The 21,092-nt window shown below is 34.2% G+C and overlaps 1 long non-coding RNA gene across 2 annotated transcripts in view; it reads right to left on the reverse strand.

Moving 5' to 3' along the window:
- Window positions 1-15,302: 15,302 nt before the first annotated feature.
- The window catches only part of LOC131382447 (uncharacterized), a 10,414-nt gene continuing 4,624 nt past the window's right edge, over window positions 15,303-21,092 (reverse strand). For both annotated transcript variants that reach the window (XR_009211949.1, XR_009211948.1), the window contains exon 3: window positions 15,303-15,860. This is a non-coding gene — a long non-coding RNA (uncharacterized LOC131382447). The remainder of the gene's footprint in view (window positions 15,861-21,092) is intronic.

Here is a 21,092-nt window from a genome sequence, read left to right on the forward strand (position 1 = left end):
CTGAAATTTCCTAGCCTGGTAAAGGGAATCTTCTAAAAAGCTGCAACTAGCATTATGCCTGGTAAAGTTAATGAACTAAGTGCCTTCTTCCTGATATCGGGGACAAGGCAAAGCCAGGATGTCTACTTTCACCAGTTACATTTAATATTGTGTTTGAGGTAAGATACGGCCACTGCAATAGGGAAGGAAAAAGATATAAAAGGTAGAAAAATCAGAAGGAAAGAGAATAAATGGTTTTATCTGCTACTCTTATGATTGTTAACTTAGAAAAATAAAAAGATATTTTCAAAAAAGCTATTAAAAGCAATAAATGAGTGTATTAATGCTGCGAAATCCAAGGTCAATAAAAAAACAACTACATTTCTATAGTCTGCAAATGAACAGTTTGAAGCTAAAATTAAAAAACTATAACAGTATCAAAGAATGAAAATTTTATGGATAGACTAACAAAATATGTTCTAGATATTTATGCTAAAATTTATGAATTATTAAAGAAGAAAATAATGGAATACTGATATCATGGGGAGAATTTACTATATCCGTGTCTTGAAAGATTCAACACAATGTCACTCAAAATCTAACCCGGAATTTTTATAGAAATTCACAAACTAATTTTAATATATATAAGGAAAAGTAAAGGATCTAGAATAGACAAAAGGTTTAAAAATAAATTTAGTTAAAGAACAAATGTCTTATTTCCAGACAACACAAAAGTACATTATTTAAGACATTGTGGTATTGGCCTAATGGTAGACATATTGATAAAATCAACTACGAAGTACAGAAATAAGACTCACACATATATGATCAGTTGATTTTTGATGGAGGTGCTAAGCAGATTCAATAGAGACTAGTAGACTTTTCCTATGATTGTACTGGATTAATTGCATAACCGTATTAGAACATTTTAAGCTAGATATGGTTATGCCTATAGTCCCAGCTACTCGAGAGGCTGAGTCAGGAGGATTGTCGGAGCCCAGAAGTTCAAGGCTGCAGTGAGCTAGGATCACATCACTGTACTCCATCCAGCCTGGATGACAGACCAAGACCCTGACTCTCTCTCTAAAAAAAAAAAGAAAGAAAAAGAAAAAAAAAAACTTATGCCTTCACACTGTAGATAACATTCAATTCAAAATGAATCCAAGATAGAGATATGGAACAACATCAAATTATAGAAAGTCCAAAATAAAATATAGAAGAAATGTTGCATAATCTTTGGCTAGGCAAAGGATTACTAGACAGATTTAAGAATCACAAGCCATGAAAGAAATATTGATAAATTAAATATCAGGCGAGTTACAAAGATCTGCTGTTTAGAAGGTATTGTGAAGAAAATCAAATGGATAGCCATAGAATGGGAAAAAATATTTGCAAAAGCACATATTGGATAAAGAACTAATATACTTCCACAAATGTACCTTATCAACTCAAAAGAAAAAGATGGGCAGATTGTAACAGTTTACCACATAAGATATAAAAAATGCAAATATATACATGAGAATATACTCATTATTTATTATAAGGAAAATACAATTTAAAATCGCAATGAAATCTTACAATATATGTACTATGACTAACATTTTAAAAATTAAAAAAGCAATTGCTGGAGAAGATCTGGAGCAGCTAGAACTCTTTACATTACTGGTGGTAATGAAACACATCCTTAGCTACTTTGGAAAACAATTTAGATGTCTGTCGAGAAGATAACATTTGCTTACCTATGGACTCACCAATACCAAGTTTAGTTTTTTACCAAAAGCAAATGCAACAGATACCATACAATAACCAATACACAAATATTTATAGCACCTTTATTTTAAGAGTCCCAAAGTAGAAACAGTCCAAATGTTCACCATCTGGTAAATAAACAGTGTAACGTGTACAACGAAATATTACTTAGCAGTTTTTTTTAAAAAAAGGAAAAAAAATACATGCGAAAACAGGAATGAATCTCAAAAACTGTGCAAAGTAGAAGAAGCCATAAGCAAATGCTACAAAATGCATGAATCCATTTATGTGACTTTCCTGAAAAGGCAAAATCATATGGCTAAAATACTCTGTGATTGACAGAGTACAGTGTTTCGGGAGAGCATTTGACTGCCAAAAAGAAAACAGGAGCTTGTTAGGGTGATGGGAGTGGTGATGGTGTTTACATGTACTATATCGACATTTGGTAAAACTCCCAGAACTATCCAACTAAAAGTGGTAAATTGTATGTATGTAAATTATGTCACAATAAGCCTTAATATAAAATATCGATATAGCATTCGTTAGATATGCTCAAAGCCTCTTTTGGGTCTAGCTGCTCTTTCCCTCAGGTCACTGAGGGAGATTGTTTAGTTTCCAGCTCCCGTTCATTAGACATTGTCTTCTTCAGGGACTTCATAGCAATAGAGACAAAAATATCATAATACGATTTAATAAAACTTTAGGGTTACCCAAAAGACATATCTAACAATTGTATTTGTTACACTTTGAACTAAAAAAAAAAGTCAACACCATTCTCCATCTTGTTCCTGACAAAGATGCAAGTTCTATTTGCTTCTATCTCTGATTTTCTGCCCTTCCAGCTGCCATTTTCAAGCATTCTAGTTAAGATACTTATCTTGCATTTTCATTCCCAGTCTTTTAGTTACTTTATTAAGTGCTAAAGTACCGCCTCATATTTTTGTTTTTCTGATTTGTGTGTTTGGCTTTCTTACCTATACTCTATGCTATTAATAGGTTGAGTGAAACTATGATGTCTTTTAAAAATATATTTTTAAATAACATTGTTTCATTGAGAAGAATTTTTTTAAAAAAGCTATTAATTATATGAAGATAAAAGGAGAGTTAAATCTCATCTCTATTGGATTTTATTGCACATGCATTTCCTTCTTCCCAGCCAGCCCCTCCTCCCACAAATCTCAACTGGGTTCCTTAGAGATGTGCCACTGTGATGTCCCAGCCCTGCATTACTGTGTAGTGTCTTCAGCTAGCTGGACATTTATCATTCTATTAGATTATGCACTTGCCCTAAACTTAAATGCTTTTATTTTCTTTCCTCATTGTCTGCGATCTGGCAATAGAGCTTTCAGTGCTCATCACTCCTTAAATTCTGTGCTCTTTCAGAATGCCATTTTCCATTTTTATTTAAAAACTATTATGAACCAAAAATACAAAGCCAAGAATCATAGACTATACACCACAACCACCCGGTGTAATGACAAACACACCTCCAAAAAAACTAAAATTATTTTTTATGCAAACTTGCTTTATCCAAAACGGTCTTCTAAACTCTTAAAACATTGTTTTCACAAGCAAATTTACTTTTAGTGACACTTTCCAGACATAAACGATGGGAGAAATAGAGTAGTGCTAAATCATGTCAAAGCTTGACCATGTTTGGTTATTTTTAAAGTGTATATAATGTTAACAGGTGAGGTAGTTAAATTTATACCAAGTAAAATTTTGCTAGTCTTTCTACTTTGTGATAACTGATGCAAATTCTTAAGATTTTCTTAATATTTCTAAAATTTTAAACATGAAACAAAAAAATGATAAAACCACAGAATTAATATGAGGGATGAGACATTGTGGAAATTAATACAAATAACAATTCATTTGTGAGTATTAACTTATTTTCATATGTTTTTGCCATTTGAATTATTTTATGTAAATATTTCTTTGATTTATAAGTATGTTTTGTAATTGAATTATCTAAAACAATTGGTGACTCTTTGCAAGTATTGGAAATGTATATATTATCAAAATATTACCTATCTTTTTTCTAGAAACAATTCTAAAAATTTTCTACACAGAGTTTTATTTTCATAATATCGACATGCCATTTATTTCTCAGCCTATTATTTTAATGAAAATATTCTTCTCTTACATCTACTTTAACTTTCTTTTACATTTATTGCTTAATTTATTTGGACTTGATTGTCATATATTCTTATTTCTAATTTTTATTAAAATAGATTTAGTGTTTTAACATATAGCAAAATCATTAGTGTTGATTTTCAGATACTAGTCTCATCAGTTTTATTAATTATAAAAATATTTTTATTTTATGTCAAGTTTTTCTTAGAATCTACTGGACTTCAGCTTTTACTTTCTCAGCATGCATTACTATAAGCATATTTTTTCTCTTTCTATTTATTTGTATGTTTGCTGATGTTAAACCACGCTTTCACTCATGATCTTAGTAGATTATTTGGAATACATAAGCTAGTAATTTTTTTTTACTATATTTATTTAATAGATGGTATATGTGAGAACAATAATTAATCACAAAACCTGACCAATGAAATGAATTCTCCAGTTTGATTTTTCCTATTCATTCTACTCCCATTACACCCGTTAAAAAAAAAAAAACTTTTCATTTTTAGTTCCATTCACTTTCTTTTTTTAAAAAAAAAACATTTTATATGTGTGTGTGTGTGTATATAGAATGGATATATATAGATATAGATATAGATATCGACATATATATGGATATACATATAATGGATATTTAGAGAATACCTATAAATTAATGTATTCCTGGTTCATGTAAACTATTTATTTATTTACTTTATGAATGCTTATGTAACTTAAATCTTTTGCTCAGCATGATGATTCTGGGGATTTATTCACATTACTAAAGTTAAACATTGTTCCCATGTTTCTGGACCATTGATGCTTCCTACTTTTCTGTTCTGTTTTGTGTGCTTACTTTTCGGCTAGGTTGTGTTTAGTAATTCTGAACATTTCATATGGATTCTTCTGTATGTCCTTATATCATTCCTCCATTGCTGTATATCCTGTATATCATTCCTCCATCTTGCAAATATCTCCCATCCTTGTGCTGCTTGTTTCGGGGATCTGTCCACGATCATTTGGTTAACAGACATTCTTAATTTTGAAAGACATTGATTTATGAGTCTTTTTTTTTTTACAGTTTACATTTTGTATGTTGGTTAACAAATTATACCATAAAATGTGATATATCTTTAGCTTTCTGTATTTCTTCTATGATTGTTTGACTTAAATTATGAATATATATAATCCAGCTGGATTGATTGGAAATGTGGGTGTTCGAATTTTTGTGTGAGGTAGTAGTTGAATTTCATTTTATTTATAAATATGGATATTAGTTTTTCAAGCATGATTTATTGAAGCATTCGACTTTTTCCTATGATCTACAATGTCAAAATTCTGGACTGTATTTCTGGACTCCTTGTTACGTTTCCATAGGTTTTATGTGTCTATCCTTGTGCCATTATCTCACTCTTAAGTACTGTAGCTTAATAATTGTGTGTCATATCTTCTAAGGGATGTCTTCACAGTTTGTATTCTTCATTCTTGGGTTTTGCACTTCCATGTACATAGAGAATTATCTGAAGAAATTAAACCCATAGTCTCATGCACACGTGCATGTGCACACTCACATGTACACAAAAACCACACCTCTGTTGAGTTTTTGTTTTACTAGAATTTCACTAAAGTGATAGATTAATTTAAAAAAACTCAACATTTGTCTTATATTAAGTCATCCAATTCATGTATATGATATCACATAAATGTTTTCTTATAAATAATCTCGATTTTCTGTATAAAGATATTGCATTGCTTTTGATAGATTTACTGGTAGGTGCTTTATGCATTAGAAACTAATGTAAATGTTACATTTTTATCACATTTTCTAAATACTTTGCCTAGTGAATAGTGACATAATTTGAGGATATTGACATTAATTTTTTTATGAATATATGTACTGTACTTTTAGAACAGTTTTATGTGTACAAAGCAATTGAGCAGATAGGTCTCGTTTACCCCCTCACCCTGTACACAGCTTCTACTAGTACTAACGCCTTACATTAGTATGGTATATTTCTTACAATTAATAAACCAATATTAATATAATATTAACTGAAGTTGATTATATGCAGATCTTCTAGTTTTTACTTAATGCCTCTTTCTGTTCTAGGATCCCATTCAAGATATCACATTACACTTAGCTGTTGTATCTCTTTAGGTTTCTCTTGGATATGCCATTTTTCAGACTTTACTTGTTTTTGATGACCTTGACATTTATGAAAAACACATTTTCAGGTGTGTTGTAGCATGCCCTTCTATTGCAATATGTCTGATATGACTGATGTTTTTCTGATTATTAGAGAAGTGTTATGAGGTTTTTATTTTCACATTTAGACCTTTACTGAGCAAATGTCTCACACTTTGACAGGGACACTCTGCAGGAAACAATTGAGAGGCCCATGGCACACATGTGAGATGAGAAGATGTCATTTGTGCCTTCACGCGGTTGGTTAGCGATGGTCATCATCCACAGTAGCTACAGAAGAAGGTATGGCCATGGCCATTAGGAAAGTGAGCCTGAGGTGTTCCACTGTGGTGCCTAAGAGGTGTTCAAGATGGCCAACCTTTCTTTAGGCTACAACTTTTGACATACAGTCTTCTATGTCCTACTTTCATCCATTCTGTATCATTAGGATTTAGAACTGTCTGTTTTAAATAGTACATAGGTTGATACTGTATCCTGTCTTAGAGATTTATCCTTTAGCTGGAGCTAAAGCTACATATTTATCATAATTACTGGTATATTTGGACTTTTTCTATGTTAATTGTGTGCTTGCATGCTTTCTATTTATCAAATCTCTTCAATTTCTTTTTTTCTTGCCCCTTTGGATACTTTTTTTTAAATTGCTTTCTACTCCCTGCTAGTTTAGAAGTTAACCTCTATACAAAATTTTCAATGTGTATCAAAAAAGATAAAGTGGTAGCCACACTACACATTTGGGTCTCCAGGTGCAACAATACCAAATGCATTTTTTCTATAGCAACTGTGAAGCTTCTAGAGTCTAGCTTTTACTATCCGGGATAACATGATTGCTAGAGACAACAGGTAAGTTTCTGCTAATAAAGCCTGGTTTTGTGGTTGGGTGGTGCTCTTGGCTGCCGTGCTCCTGTGTAGCCTCTAATTTGGATGCTGGCCTTCCCAGAGATTGTGAAAATGATCAAATAATCTTTAATAAACTCCCATTTGCTGATGCTATCTTAAGTGGATTCTCTTTGTATCTAAGAACCCTGACAAAATAAATTTGGGTGCTTTGTTGTTTGAGATATGAACTTTTCTGACTATCCCATTGTTAATGTCACAGTGCATCATATCCCTTTCTTGCTCAGTGTTTTTAATCATAAATTTCATTTTGTCTGATGTTGATTTTGTCACTTTTGCTTTTGCTTGGTATGCATCTATCTGTCTGGTATATCTTTGAGTAACCTTTTATATTTAGCTTTTTTAAACAATTTTTTTCTTACACTTGTTTCTTATAAACAGCATCTCAATTAATTTTGCGTATTAACCAAGTTTGGCAGTATTTGCATTTTAATTGGAAATTCAACTCTATTCATATTTAGTGCAACTGCCTGATATGTTTTAATTTAGTTCTTCATTTTATCATTATCATTCTATTTATTTCATTGTATCTTCTTTACAAATATCCTTGCTGTCATTGGCTTAAATCTGTAACTATGCATGTATTCTCATTTTTTTCTTGTTAACTTGGGAATTTTGCTATCTTTTCTTAAAGGAAAGTACCCAATTTATGCATCTAATCAAACATGTATCTGAACAATTTTATGCAATCAATAGACCAACTATTTTTCCTACCAGACTGTTTACTTTTTTCCTAGTCTTTCTTCTCAAACTGAGGAGACCTTTAGAGGGTTTTAACCTCCCCATTTCTCTTATGCATGCATGACACCTGAAACCCAGTAAAGGCTTTTGCTTTGCCCTTTGATCTCCAAACATGGATGCTGCATTCCCCTCTGAATCATTTAGTGATTTTGTGTGAGTTCTTTCTTGAATCATTCCCACATTGGAGTTATTTTGGTGTTATATTCTATGAGATACCTATTGTTGAGTGCAAATATTTTCTTTTATCTTGACAAATAATATCTTGGAGGATTATAGTGTTATCACCTGATTCTCTTTTTGACCCATACACATTATTTCAACAACTTCATGTTAAAATTGGAATTTTCATGCGAGTTCAATTTCTTGTTATTTATAATGAATTATTTATAACGAATAAGTCCTTTCTGTCTGGAAAATTATAAAATTTTCTCTTCTTCTTAGAGTTCAGAATTATTATGTGGGAATGTCTAAGCATATGTCTTGTTTTAAATGTCTTTTTTCATCAATCCTACCATGAGCTCAGTGTTATTCTTATAATCACAGCCCATGTCTCTTTGAAGGTTAGAGAAATTATTGCCTCTTTATTTCATTTTACACACACACACACACACAATGTGAAAATGTTGGTGAAAAATATTGGCTGTTTTACTGAACTCTAATTCAACTCTCAGCAGAAACTATTCTCTTTTCAATTCCTCTAGTTAGTGTAACTTTTAAAAGTATACCTTTTAACCATCAGTCTTTGTGATGTATTTGAATTTCCCCTCTTTTGTGATATATTTGAATTTCCCCTCCTTTCTTTATCTATGAAAAGAGTCAAACTTTGTAAAATATTTGAAGAGATTTATTCTGAGCCAAATATGAGTGATCATGGCTCATGACACAGCCCTCAGGAGGTCCTGAGAACATGTGTCCAAGGTGGGTCAGGGTGCAGCTTGGTTTTATACATTTTAGGGAGACATGAAACTTCAATCAAACACATTTGAGAAATACATTGGTTTGTTCCAGAAAGGCGGGACAATTTGAAGTGAGGCGGAGGGTAGGGAGGCTTCCAGGCTATAGGTAAATTTAAATATTTTCTCGTTGACAATCTGTGGAGTTTGTCTAAAGACCTGGATTCAACAGAAAGGAATAATAAAAGATTGTGGAGACCAAGGTTGTTTTGAAGTCCAATGGTGGCTGCCCGTAGAGACAATAGACGACAAATGTTTATTATTCAGACTTTTAAAAGGTGCTAGACTCTTGGTTAATCTCTTCAGGATTGGAAGGGCCTGGAAGAAAAACATCTAGCTATGTTAATAGAGATTCCTTACAGATGCAAATTTTCCCCCCACAGAGGATGGCTTTGCAGGGTCATTTCAAAATATGGCAAAGAAACATGCTTTGGGGTAAAATATTTTTATTTTCTTCTTTGTTACATAACGTTATACCTGAGTCAGAGTGGAAAGTAAGTCAAGATATATAAGGTCAAATAAAACCCATCTGGTGAGAATTTATCTTTTGTAAGGCATGATTTCCCAGGCCCCTTAGATAGGAATTTGGGCAAGATAAGAAAAAAAATCACAGCTTAGTCCTCATCTTATTACTTTATTGTTCTCTACATTACTATATTCAAGTTGATATCTGTTTCCTTTAGCAGCTCTATTTTTTTATTTTACTTTTTTTTAGCTCTCACACCTGCATATCCTTAGGTTTTGTATTAGTTTCCTGTGGCTGCTGTAACAAATTACCAGTAGCTTAGTGTCTTAAAACAACGCAATTCTATTATCTTATAGCTCCAGTAAGCAGACATCCAAAGTAGGTCTGACTGGATAAAGGGACAGTGCTGGTGGGGCATGTCCCACCTGGAGGCTCTAGATGAGAAACTTGCCTTTTCCAGATTCTAGAGGTTGCCAGCATTTCCTGACAGTGGCTGATCACTCACATCTCCACTTGCCCATCCCTTCTTTTCCTTCCCATATCCTGCCTGTCTGCCCTTAAGCACCCTTTAACTTAAAGACCATGGATTCTAGCGCCTCATCCCCACAAGCTAAGATGGCAGTCCACCCCGGCATGCCCCATGAAGACCTGCGGAGTCAGGCGGGCAGTACCGGGACGGCCCTCCTGGCCTTATGACTGTAATACAACCACAGCCACATTATTCAAAGGAAGACAAATGCTGTATTGAGCTGTCCTGGATATCCAGGAGGTCTTTGAGAGAGTGGAGAGTGGGAAGTGGAGCTGCAGTTGAGACAGACTCAGTGCTCTGGGCTGCCTGCTGCAGTCACCAGCAGGAAGGGAGACTGCCTGAGCACAGCACTGTTGTGCGTTTTTGAAGAGATTATCCTCCTTTTCTTCCTCTTGTGGTAAATTGTGAAAGCCTGGAGTAAACACTCAAATGAGGTGCTGGTTACTGTCCACCTGGAAGCTGAAATGCACAGTCTGTTCCTCTCTGCCTTCAGCAGCTCTTTGTTTAAACTCATATACAATTTAATGACTATAACAATACTTAACTCAGAATCTTAGGAAAGCTTTGCCAAGGTATCTTGTTTAAAATAGTAAAACCTGCATGCTCTGTGCTATGAACAGGGATGCTGATGCTAGTTTTCCTTTTATAAGTGTCCTATTCCCCCTTTCAGTTAAAAAACACCCATTTTCCATATCTCAAGGCATATACTTAGGCATCCTGTTGGCCTGAGTTCAAATTATGGCCCTGCCGCTTACTGCCTGGGTGACTGGAAAATGTATATAAACTCACAGAGTTTCAGTTTTCTGCTGTATAAAATGAGGATTATTTTGCTTACCAAGATGATTATTGATACAATAACAGCTAAAGGTTACCAAGCACATATATGATACATAGTAGAGAGTAAATATGAGTTAATTTCTTCTCTTTGTTCTTGGATCATTGCTCTCAGGTTATGGCTTCAAGGGTAGAGCTCCCCTTCATGACTTGAGCTAGGATAGGCTTTAACTAGCTTCAAAGGCGCTTCCCATGAAACCCAGTTTTGTTAAGGAAGGTGAAATAGTGGCATCTGGCCTGATGCTGAATACTCCTGTCACAACCAACCTGTCACATGCCACTCCCAACTCTCGAACTCCTACAATTATTCTGGAGGGTCCTGAAGGTAGGTATATTCAGGTCCTTTATTGAGCTGGTCTAAAATATGTGAAGAATTCTATCTCTTCAGTTAGACCTAGGCCTAGATGGTTGACATTGCTTAATGCAAGCTAACTACATATCCTGGCCATCTGTCCCTGTCCCCATATTCTAATCACAAGGTCTATTGCTTGCAATCAAGAAAACTATGTGTAACATAATTCACAGCAGAAAAGACCCTGCCAAATGATCTTCAGATAAATATAAGGATTCTAATATTAGTCACCAGCGTTAGTTAGAACAAAACAAAATCTAAAACAACAATTATAACTATTCAGAGATGGACATCTGTTAGCCTATAGCTCACTTTGTTGAAGCAGTTAATTGAATTAACTATTGTCACCTGGAATTAAGTCACTAGTGTAATGTGTTTGAGGAACTTAAGTGAAATAGGTGGTGATGACTTTGCCATTTGAAAGCTTAGTTAAAAAATTTAATTATGAAACATAGTATGGTATAAGGAAAAAAAAACCTTGACCCTTACCTCAAAGTATACACATACATCAACTCAAAATAGATCACATACCTAAATATAAGCTATGAAAATTATTAAACTTTTAGAAGAAGATAGGATAAAATATTTGTAATCATGGGTTAGACAAAAAGTACTCATTAGTTATAAGAATATAAAATTTTGTTAACATTTTAATTTTTAAAAAAATTTAAAAAGGACTTTATAATGATTAAAAATATTCACTCTTCTCACAAGGTCAAGAGATCGAGACCATCCTGGCTCACACAGTGAAACCCCGTCTCTACTAAAAATACAAAAAAAATTAGCTGGGTGTGGTGGTGGGCGCCTGTAGTCCCAACTACTCGGGAGGCTGAGGCAGGAGAATGGCATGAACCTGGGAGGTGGAGCTTGCAGTGAGCAGAGATTGCGCCACTGCACTCCAGCCTGGGCAGCAGAGAGAGACTCCGGTTTGAAAAAAAAAAAAAATCACTCTTCAAAAGAGAAAAAAATCAAGCCACAGATTTGGGAAAAGCTATATATATCTTGGAAAAGCTAAAAAAAACCCTCACAACTCATATTAATAAGATAACAGTAAAAATAGGTGAAATATTTAAACAGAAACTTAGTAAAAGAATGGCCCATAAGCACATGAATAGATCGTTAATATCAGTAGTCATCAGAGAAATGCAAATAAAAATTACAAGATACCTCTGCATGCTCATAAGAATAGCTAAATTTAAAAGGACTAACCATGCCAAGTGTTTCTGAAGATGTGGAGCAACAGAAACCCTATGTGTTAGATGGGAATGCAAAGTTAAGCTGCCACTTTGGATAAAAATATAGCAGTATTTTATGAAGTTAAATATATGCTTACATATGACCCAGTAACTCTTCTTCTAGGTATTTACTAAAAAAAAAAAATGAAAAAAAAATATATATATATTCACAAAAGAATGTGTATGTGAATGTTCATAGCAGCATTCTTAAAAATAGCCCAAATCTAGTAGCAGCACACATGGCTATCAATTGGTGATAAACAATAATGGTGATATGATTTGGATCTGTGTCCCTGCTCAAGTCTCATATCAAATTGTAATCCCTAATGTTGGGGGTGGGGCCTGGTGGGAGGTGATTGGATCATGGGGGCAGATTTCCCCCCTTTGATGCTGTTCTCATGATAAAGTTCTCACGAATTTTGGTTGGGTCTGTGGCGCCTCCCCACTCTCTCTTACTCATGGTCCAGCCATGTGAAGATGCCTGCTCTGACTTTGCCTTTTGCCATGAGTAAAAGCTCCCTGTGGCATCCCCAGCCATGCTTCTTGTACAGCCTGTAGAACTGTGAACTAATTAAACCTCTTTGCTTTATAAATTTTCCAGTCTCAGCTATTTCTTTATGGCAGTGAGAGAATGGACTAATACAAATCATATCCTTAAGCCTATGGAATAGTAAATACTCAGCAATATAAATGAACATAGTTATTCCCCAAACATTATGCTAAATTAAAACAGTAAGACACAAGAGACTATTATATGATCTCATTTATATAAAACATAAGAAAAGACAACTAACTATAAAGACAAAAAGCAGAGCAGTGGTTCTATGGGACCAAAGGTAGGAGAGGAGATCAACTGCAGAAGGACATAAGAAACGTTTACAGCATAAGGGATTTTTCCTGTATCTTGATTGTGGGAGTGGTTACAAGGTTGGATTACTTATTAAAATGTTGTATGTAAATATATCTTTTATCAGGTGTTCCCCACCCCAGGGCCATGGACTGACACCTGTCCATGGTCTGTTAGGAGCCAGGCTGCACAGAAGGAGGTGAACTGCCCATGAGCCAGCATTGCAGCCTGAGCTCCACCTCCTGTCAGATTAGTGGTGGCATCAGAATCTCACAGGATTTGACTTACAGCCTTGTCAGGATGTTTTGCCCAATTAACATTACTATCAATGATTCAGTCTTCCTTTTTTCTGCATGCCTTTTCAATATTCCCACCAATTCCATAATCAAAATCGTATCCTACCACACTTCAGAAACCAACTTCAAAGTCCAACCCAGGTAGCAAAATCTGCACACCAAATAATTGCAAGATATTTCTAACACTAATCAACAAAACATCAAGGGAATGTATGGGGAAATTAACTCTGAGAGCGCTAGGCAAGTCCAAAAGGAAATATAATACAGGAAAGAAATTGTAAAAATTGATACACCTGGAAGCTGACAGTTTTAATTTTTGGTATAATTGGTTGAATGAAACTGTATTCAAAGTGAACTATACTAAGTAAAATTTTGATGAAAAAATACCATCTTAAAACACAGAAAATAGAAGCCAAAAACTTAAGGAAATAAAAATGGTTGAGATAAGATAGCATATACAATTTATTCATCCATCCTCTAATTTTATCTTATGGAAAAGACTTCAACACTCTCCTTCCTGAAGCATTAAAAATGCATCAGCGAGAAGCGTGTCAACATATTTGAAAACTGCTCCAGTGACTATTCTCTATATACCAGAAATAAGGTGAAAGATGCTGCCTTGGAAATGAGCTGGTGAGTCCAGTGAGAATGGTGACTGAAGCCAAATGGCAGCACTTAAGAATGAAGGGAAGATTGGGAATTGCTACTATAACATGTACGAGGAAAAGAAGTGATGTAGAAAAGAGTGACTTAAAGGGATCTTTGATAGTGGCTAAGTGTAGGGTTTCTAGTATCAAAGTGGAGGAGTAGCCTATTAAAGTCTTGTTTTTTTTCTATATATGCCAAATACTTATTTCTAGTGCTACTAATTCTGACTTGAGTCATAATGCTAGAGAATAATGGATGCTCCTCTTGTAGTTACATTATCTGGGTACATTCAGAGTCCTAGAATCCTTGATAAGAAGAGGAAGCTGATTCTCTTCACAAAAGATAACAGCAAAAGGATCACAAATGCAAACTTAGACGGTTCCAGTGGCCTTTCTCAAAGGATCCAGAGAGTTTTTGTTTTTTTTGTTTGTTTGTCTTGAGGAAATAAAACAGAAATGGTGTTTTGAGAAAAAGGTGGCTGCCAAGACGTTTAGGGGTTTCAAGAATCTTAATGGGTCACCACTCAGGATTTATGGAGTTTTAACTGAGAGTGTCTCAGAATAGGTCTGAAAACCCATTCTGTGGTTATTCCTTAATTTCTGAACATAGAGTTGGAATACATATGTTAGCATCTAGCAGAATCCTCACTTTGACTCTTAAACTCATGGGGATGAAAGTATTTAAATTCATAAGGATCAAGTTTACACTCGCTGAACTCTGGCAGTCTGACAAGATATTAAAGAAAAGCAAAGGCACATCACTGGAGAAATTTTAAAACAAAATTGATGTCCAGATAATGGGAATTCCTAAGGGCTAACTAAGGGCTATCTTATTACTAGAAACTTTAGGAATCTCTGTATAACAATTACATAGTGTTAGAAGGAGCCATGAAGGAGATTATCTGACCCTATCCCCTGATCTTTCATATGAAAAAATCAATGGAAATTTTGCTGAATTCAAATCCATGGTTACTGATTTTCAATCCCAGAGACATGCCTTTGGGAAGAAAAAAATATGACATAGATTCTCTCTTGCTCTATTTTACACATAAGTATACTAAACTCAGATCACAGATTTGGTAAGGCCAGGAGCTGAGATTCAAACCTTGGACTCTCTAACTTTCAAACCTTTGCTTATTCTTGGAAGTATTAAAAAAGAAAGTGAAAGTTCACACTTTTAATTGTCATAGTCTTGCAATTTTATGGGTGGAAGAATGAGAATGACATTATAATTTACTACAGGTGTAAGGTTAGTATATCAATCCTCTCATGACTGGGTCAAGAGGAATCTTTTCACGTTAGATGAGTATAAATGTAAATGAGCAGGGTTTTTATTGTTGTTGTTCCTGTCATTGTTTTGCCATTGCGTGCACAGGCATGTTTGGTGGCAGCATTGGTATGGCTTACAGGTCTCAAAGGTGGTAAATGGTAACACTAATAATAGCAATGATATGGCCAACATTTATTGAACATTTCTTATATGCAAGAGGAGAGAATATTATATCATCTTTTTACCCTCTTCACCAGTTCTTGGTTTCATTACTTAGATCTTCTCAGAAGATAAGATCCATAAGTAAATTTGTGACTCTAATGGTATTTTAACAGTACTCAGAATAAAGTGATTGTTTCACTAATCCAGAGTAACTATAAAGGGAGGTCTTTCAGAAGAACAGAGTAGATGGGTCACATTTGCACCACTTTTTACCTAATAAACTTCCATTTGTCTTGGATGAGTGTCTCTATTAAATAACAGCAGAAAATAAAATGACAGCAATATATCTCTTTTCCTTTGCTTGTGCCAGAGAGAAAGGAGCAGTACCAGGCAAAGCCCGAAAGCATCTAGCTCCTATTTGATGTAACAGTTTTTCCCCTGCAATCAGTTGCTGCTTCAAGTTAGCTATGGTCTTCTTTTTCCTCCTTCTTTGTATTGTTAAATGCTGAAAAGGCATCTCTGCCCCAGTTTTCAAGAATGAAAGAAAGCCTTTCTTACTTCTCTTCTTTAAAGTCAGTAAGAGTTCTGCAACAAGAAAAAAGAATATGAGCTATGGCAGAGAGAAAAATGCAGTCTCAGTGGTTTAGTAATGAAGTTGATAGTTTCAGGAGAAAAAGAAAATCCCATGTGGCAGATCCATACATGGCAGGATATTCTCAGAATAAATGTGAATCATTTCTGGAGTTGTTACCCATGTTGTTTTAAAAGGAACTTTATTTTATTTTAATTTTATCATAAAAATATAACTTTATTTTTGTCAGATATTTATGTAACTAGTAGATAATTAAAATAGAGTAGGAAAAAAACCTGATGCTCAAAGAAACACCTGAAGATTGAATATTTTCTTTTTAATAAAACACTGAAGTTAAGGAAAATGCACAAACTCATAAAGAACATAAAACCTGTTATTTAGAGAGTAGGGGTGGGAAACAAATGGGATATTGATTAGCTTGTTCTTTTGATGAATTTATTCTTAAGAGAACTTCTGATTTTCCACTGACCTACTTCCAGATATAGTTTTAAAATTACAATAGTATAAAATAAACATCTTAGCCTAGAACACAAAACAGGAAGTGCAGGATTTTCTTCTCTAGACTATAGCAAGCTTTGCAGTTAAAATAGTAATATGTGCTTATAAAGATTTGCTTTAAATGAAGGTAATGATATTCTTGGTGAATTTTCAAACATAGAGATTAATTGTATTTGATTATGTGTTGTGAAGGTTAATTTTATATATCAGTTTGGCTTGGCCAAAGGTGACTAGATATTTGACCAAATATTATTCTCTGTGTGTCTGTGAGGATGCTTCTGGATGCAATTAATGTTTGAATCAGTAGCCTGAGTACAACAGATTACCTCCCCTCTGCTTCAGTATGGGTGGGCTCATTCAGTCAGTTGAAAAGCTGAATAGAACAAGAAGTCTGAGTAAGACAGACCTTTTCCTACTTATCTTGAGTTGGGACATAAAGTCTTTTCCTGTCTTCAGGCTTGAACTGAAATATCAGTTCTTCTTGGATCTTGAATCTGTTCGCTTTGAAAACGAATCAGCACCATTATCTCTCTAAGTTTGCAGGCCTTCGAACTGAGATTGAAATAACACCATTGTCTCTCCTGGTTCTCCAGCTTGCCTACTGCAGAACTTGGGGTGTCTCAGCCTGCTTAATCATGTGAGCCAGTCCTCATAATAAATCTTTCCTTCCTCTGCCCACTCTCATATACATTCATATACATACATATATATACACACACACACACACACACACACACACACAGACACACACATATATGTATTATATCAGTTCTGTTTTTCCAGAGAACACTGATACATTCACAAATTCACTTAAAAATGAAATGTTTTTAATTATATATAGATATTTATTTACACACTCATATATTTGCAATGTGTTATGCACACTGTAATGAATATTTAAATCAAATTACATATAATAGTATATAGAGGACAGAGCAACAGAGAAAGAAACACATTAAAAGGTATAGGCTAAAAAGTCATCAAAAGTTATGAGGAAAAGTAGAGAATGAGTACACATTTTGGAAGTTCAAAAATCTGAATTCCATTTCTAGTGTAACATTTACTAGAAATCAAATCTCAAGTATATTGTGGGAATTAAGGGTAGGGTGTGCAGGTCATTTCCTTCAATTCTGTAACAAAGTAGGAGCTTTGACAAATTCAAGTTTTTGTTGGGACTCAGCTTTGGGAAACCAGATAGCAGGAAAGTCTTGGGCAGTCACCATCACTCACCATTTCCATAAGTAGTAGGACCCAGGTGGGAACCTGCAAAAGGAATGAAGCAAGCACAAGAGAAACAAGAGGGCAAGGCCACACCACACACTGAAGTCAGAGTAAGTCTTTGATCCCTGCTGAAACAGAGGTAATCAGAAATAGATTTTCATCACTAAATTATGTGACCCAGGATGAAGGCCAGCTCTGAAGTCTGGAGTCAATGTTTGGCTATACTGAAGTTTATTGAAAAATTGCATAGGTAACAAAATTCCTCATGTGGCCAAGTCCAGGTCATGAATTGGCTTAAAAGCATCATATTTTCCATGAAGAAACCATATTTCCTTCAGGTTAGAATTGGCCATTTTCTTCACACACACACACACACACACACCCCACACACTCTCCTTCAGATATATATAGATATAGATATGTGAACATATACATATAGTCTTCTTTAGTAACGTGCTGCTAATTATCTTTTGTACATCAGAATCATACAAATGGCTTGTTACAGTGTAGATTGCCGAGCCCATCTCCAGATTTACGGATTCAGTTTATTCGGAATGAGCCCATGAAATTCGCATTTCTGACAGTTTCCCGCATAATCCCAGAGGCCACACATGGGGAACTATTGCCTTAGCACAATACATAGCAATTTGTAAGGCAGGGATGAAATTCTGAATGAATACATAGAGGATTGATAACTTCTGATAAAACTTGTTTGTTGGAGCTACTGTGCTCAGAAACTGAAGCCAGCTGAGTTCTTTAGTAGAGAGACTTTGAAAATTTATTTGACAGAGGTTGGCTAGAACAGAAAGAGAAAGAGAAACTAGGAATTTAAAAAGTCACTGATAAATGCTATTTGGGTATTAATACTATTATTAATCATATAAACATCTTAAACTTGTGCTGCACTTTTTACCACTGAATCTGTAAATAATTTAATGAGGACCTTCTCTGAGAAGTCATTTGCAATGTACACAATGTAGCGTATGGGCTAATTTCACACCTGTCACAGCTTTTGTATTATTTATCTTGCATGTTAATCCCCGTTACCTTCTAACTTTGAGTCCTCTGCTTATGTGCCCATGCAGAAAAACAATTTTATTTTTAAATCTCGCTGATAATGTAATGGTTGCCATGTTTAAGGAATTAAAGGTATTTTTAGGTCTTCTGACTTATGTATTCAGCTAAAGCTAAATAGAACCATAAGAATTCACATTCTAGGGGTATCACAGTAGAAATAGTAGAAGAAAAATTAAAACAGAAATGGTTAAAATAACTTACTTCTGTAGAACAAGACTAAGATCGCGAGAAGTGGGGATAGAGAATGTGACTATTCATCGGAATACATTGTTCTGTAAACATGTACATGCACTGTTTTCATTATTTAAAAAACAAAAATAAATATGCCCAAACACATAGCACATATATAAATAATTATTCCAATATTCATTTATTTTAGGGGTACCATGTTTACTCTCTTTGTGGAAAAAGTGGTATTCTGTACAATATATTTGTCATTTAATCACAATTATCTTGTTTTCATTTCATTGTGCATATTTTACAGATTTTTATCTCCCAGACTTTTTTGGAGAATTTTTATCTTTATACAAAATCTAAAGAATAGGGCCGTGGCCACGCATTTACTCTTCACCTAGAGTCACCATTTGTAAACTTTAACTTTTAATACCACACTCGTGCATATATAATGCACATGTGTATATGTGTGTGTATGGTGTTTTGTAAGTAAATTGCAGGTATTATATTTCATTTTGTATACTTCAGCATGTGCCTTCTTAGAATAAGAAAAACTTCCTATATAATCACAGTATCACACCTCTAACATTTCAGTTAAATTCTGTTATCACCACTTCTAAATCCACACTCAAATCTTCTCAATTGCCCTAAAAGTGGTTTTTATCGTCTTAAAAAAATTTCTGACCCAGGTAATGTTACAAGTTGTATTTATTTATTGCCCCTTTAATCTCTTCCCAGCTAGAACATTGCCCATGAGTCTTCTCAAGATATTGATTTTTTGAGGCTTCTAAGTCCATTATTTTGTATAATTAATCAAATCATATTCTAGATGTGTAAAATTATTTACTAATGATCAGTTTTACATTAAACATTTTCTGACAAAAATAAAATATAGATGGTATAGTGTTCTTTCATTGTGTTGTGTCAGGGGGCACATAGATTGTTCCAAAATTGTTGATGCAAAATTTGATCATTTAAGTCGGTAAACTACGGATATTTCTATTTTAAAGGTATATTGTTGCTTTATAAATATAATTTTTAAGCAACCTGTGGGACAGTATTTTGAGACAATGTGTTTGTCCTATTCTCCAGTGACTTCTTACCAAATAATTTTGAATACATCATAGTTCTTGCCTAAATATTAGTTTAGTGGTCACAAGATGATGATTTTTCAAATTACAGTTTATTTTACTTTTAGATATTACCTCATTAGTTTTTGAACACCTCCCTGCTTTCTAGCTAAGCAAGATGCTCTGAGTCGATGTATTTTCCTGCACACAACTAGAAGCAAACTACTTTTATAATAGTTAAGTAACTCTTAGAAAAATAATTGTATTTAGAAACAAATATCTGGATTAGATAATTGTATTTCAAATACATCATTGGATAGAATTAGAAAAAAATCTATATATTTACATTTATACGTATAAATATCTGAGTTCACATTGACATTTCCAATTCAGATTTAACATTGCAAAATTTTTCCTTTATTTTTAAAATTATTTGTATTAATTTTATCTTACAATAGAAATCTTGGTTCTTACTAACATTAATATATTTACTTATTTAATATTATGCTCATAGAATAAATTCAAAATAATAACTCCAATACTACTTCTAAAAATAAACCTACTATTGAAGTTTAGTATTTATTTGCAGTTATGTTTGTTCTTACAGTACAGCCCACTAGAGATATAAAATCATTTTTCTGCTTTCAGAATTTAGTTGACTGGAGTTATTGTTATTATTATTACTTATTATTATTTTTTACCTCAGACATGCAAAGAACAAGAAAGAGCATTATTCTTACCATTACAACAAGAAAGAAATTTGGACAAAAGAAAATCAGTTCACTTTCTGGGATCCATCAGAAACAGAGGCTGGAGGCAAACAGCTAACCTACAATCTGTGGAGAGACAGGCACCTGCTGGAAATTACGAGACCTGAGGGCTTGCTTGCTGGAGCAGATGCTGCCAGACAACATATAAGCTGGTGAGAAGATCAAACCAGCAATTCAATGAATTGCTAAAGGCCAATTGTGGGCTTGCATGGTGACTTTAGATATAGAGGAATTTGACCTATTTGACCTACTTGTAGGCAACATCTGCTTCCCAGGTTCAAGAGATTCTGCTGCCTCAGTCTCCCAAGTAGCTAGGACTACAGGTGCACAACACCATGCCCAGCTAATTTTTCTATTTTTAGTACAGATGGGGTTTCACCATGTTGGCCAGGATGGTCTTGAACAGAGCTTTATA

Source organism: Hylobates moloch, unplaced genomic scaffold, assembly GCF_009828535.3.
Source record: "Hylobates moloch isolate HMO894 unplaced genomic scaffold, HMol_V3 SCAFFOLD_24, whole genome shotgun sequence".
Classification (NCBI taxonomy): domain Eukaryota; kingdom Metazoa; phylum Chordata; class Mammalia; order Primates; family Hylobatidae; genus Hylobates; species Hylobates moloch.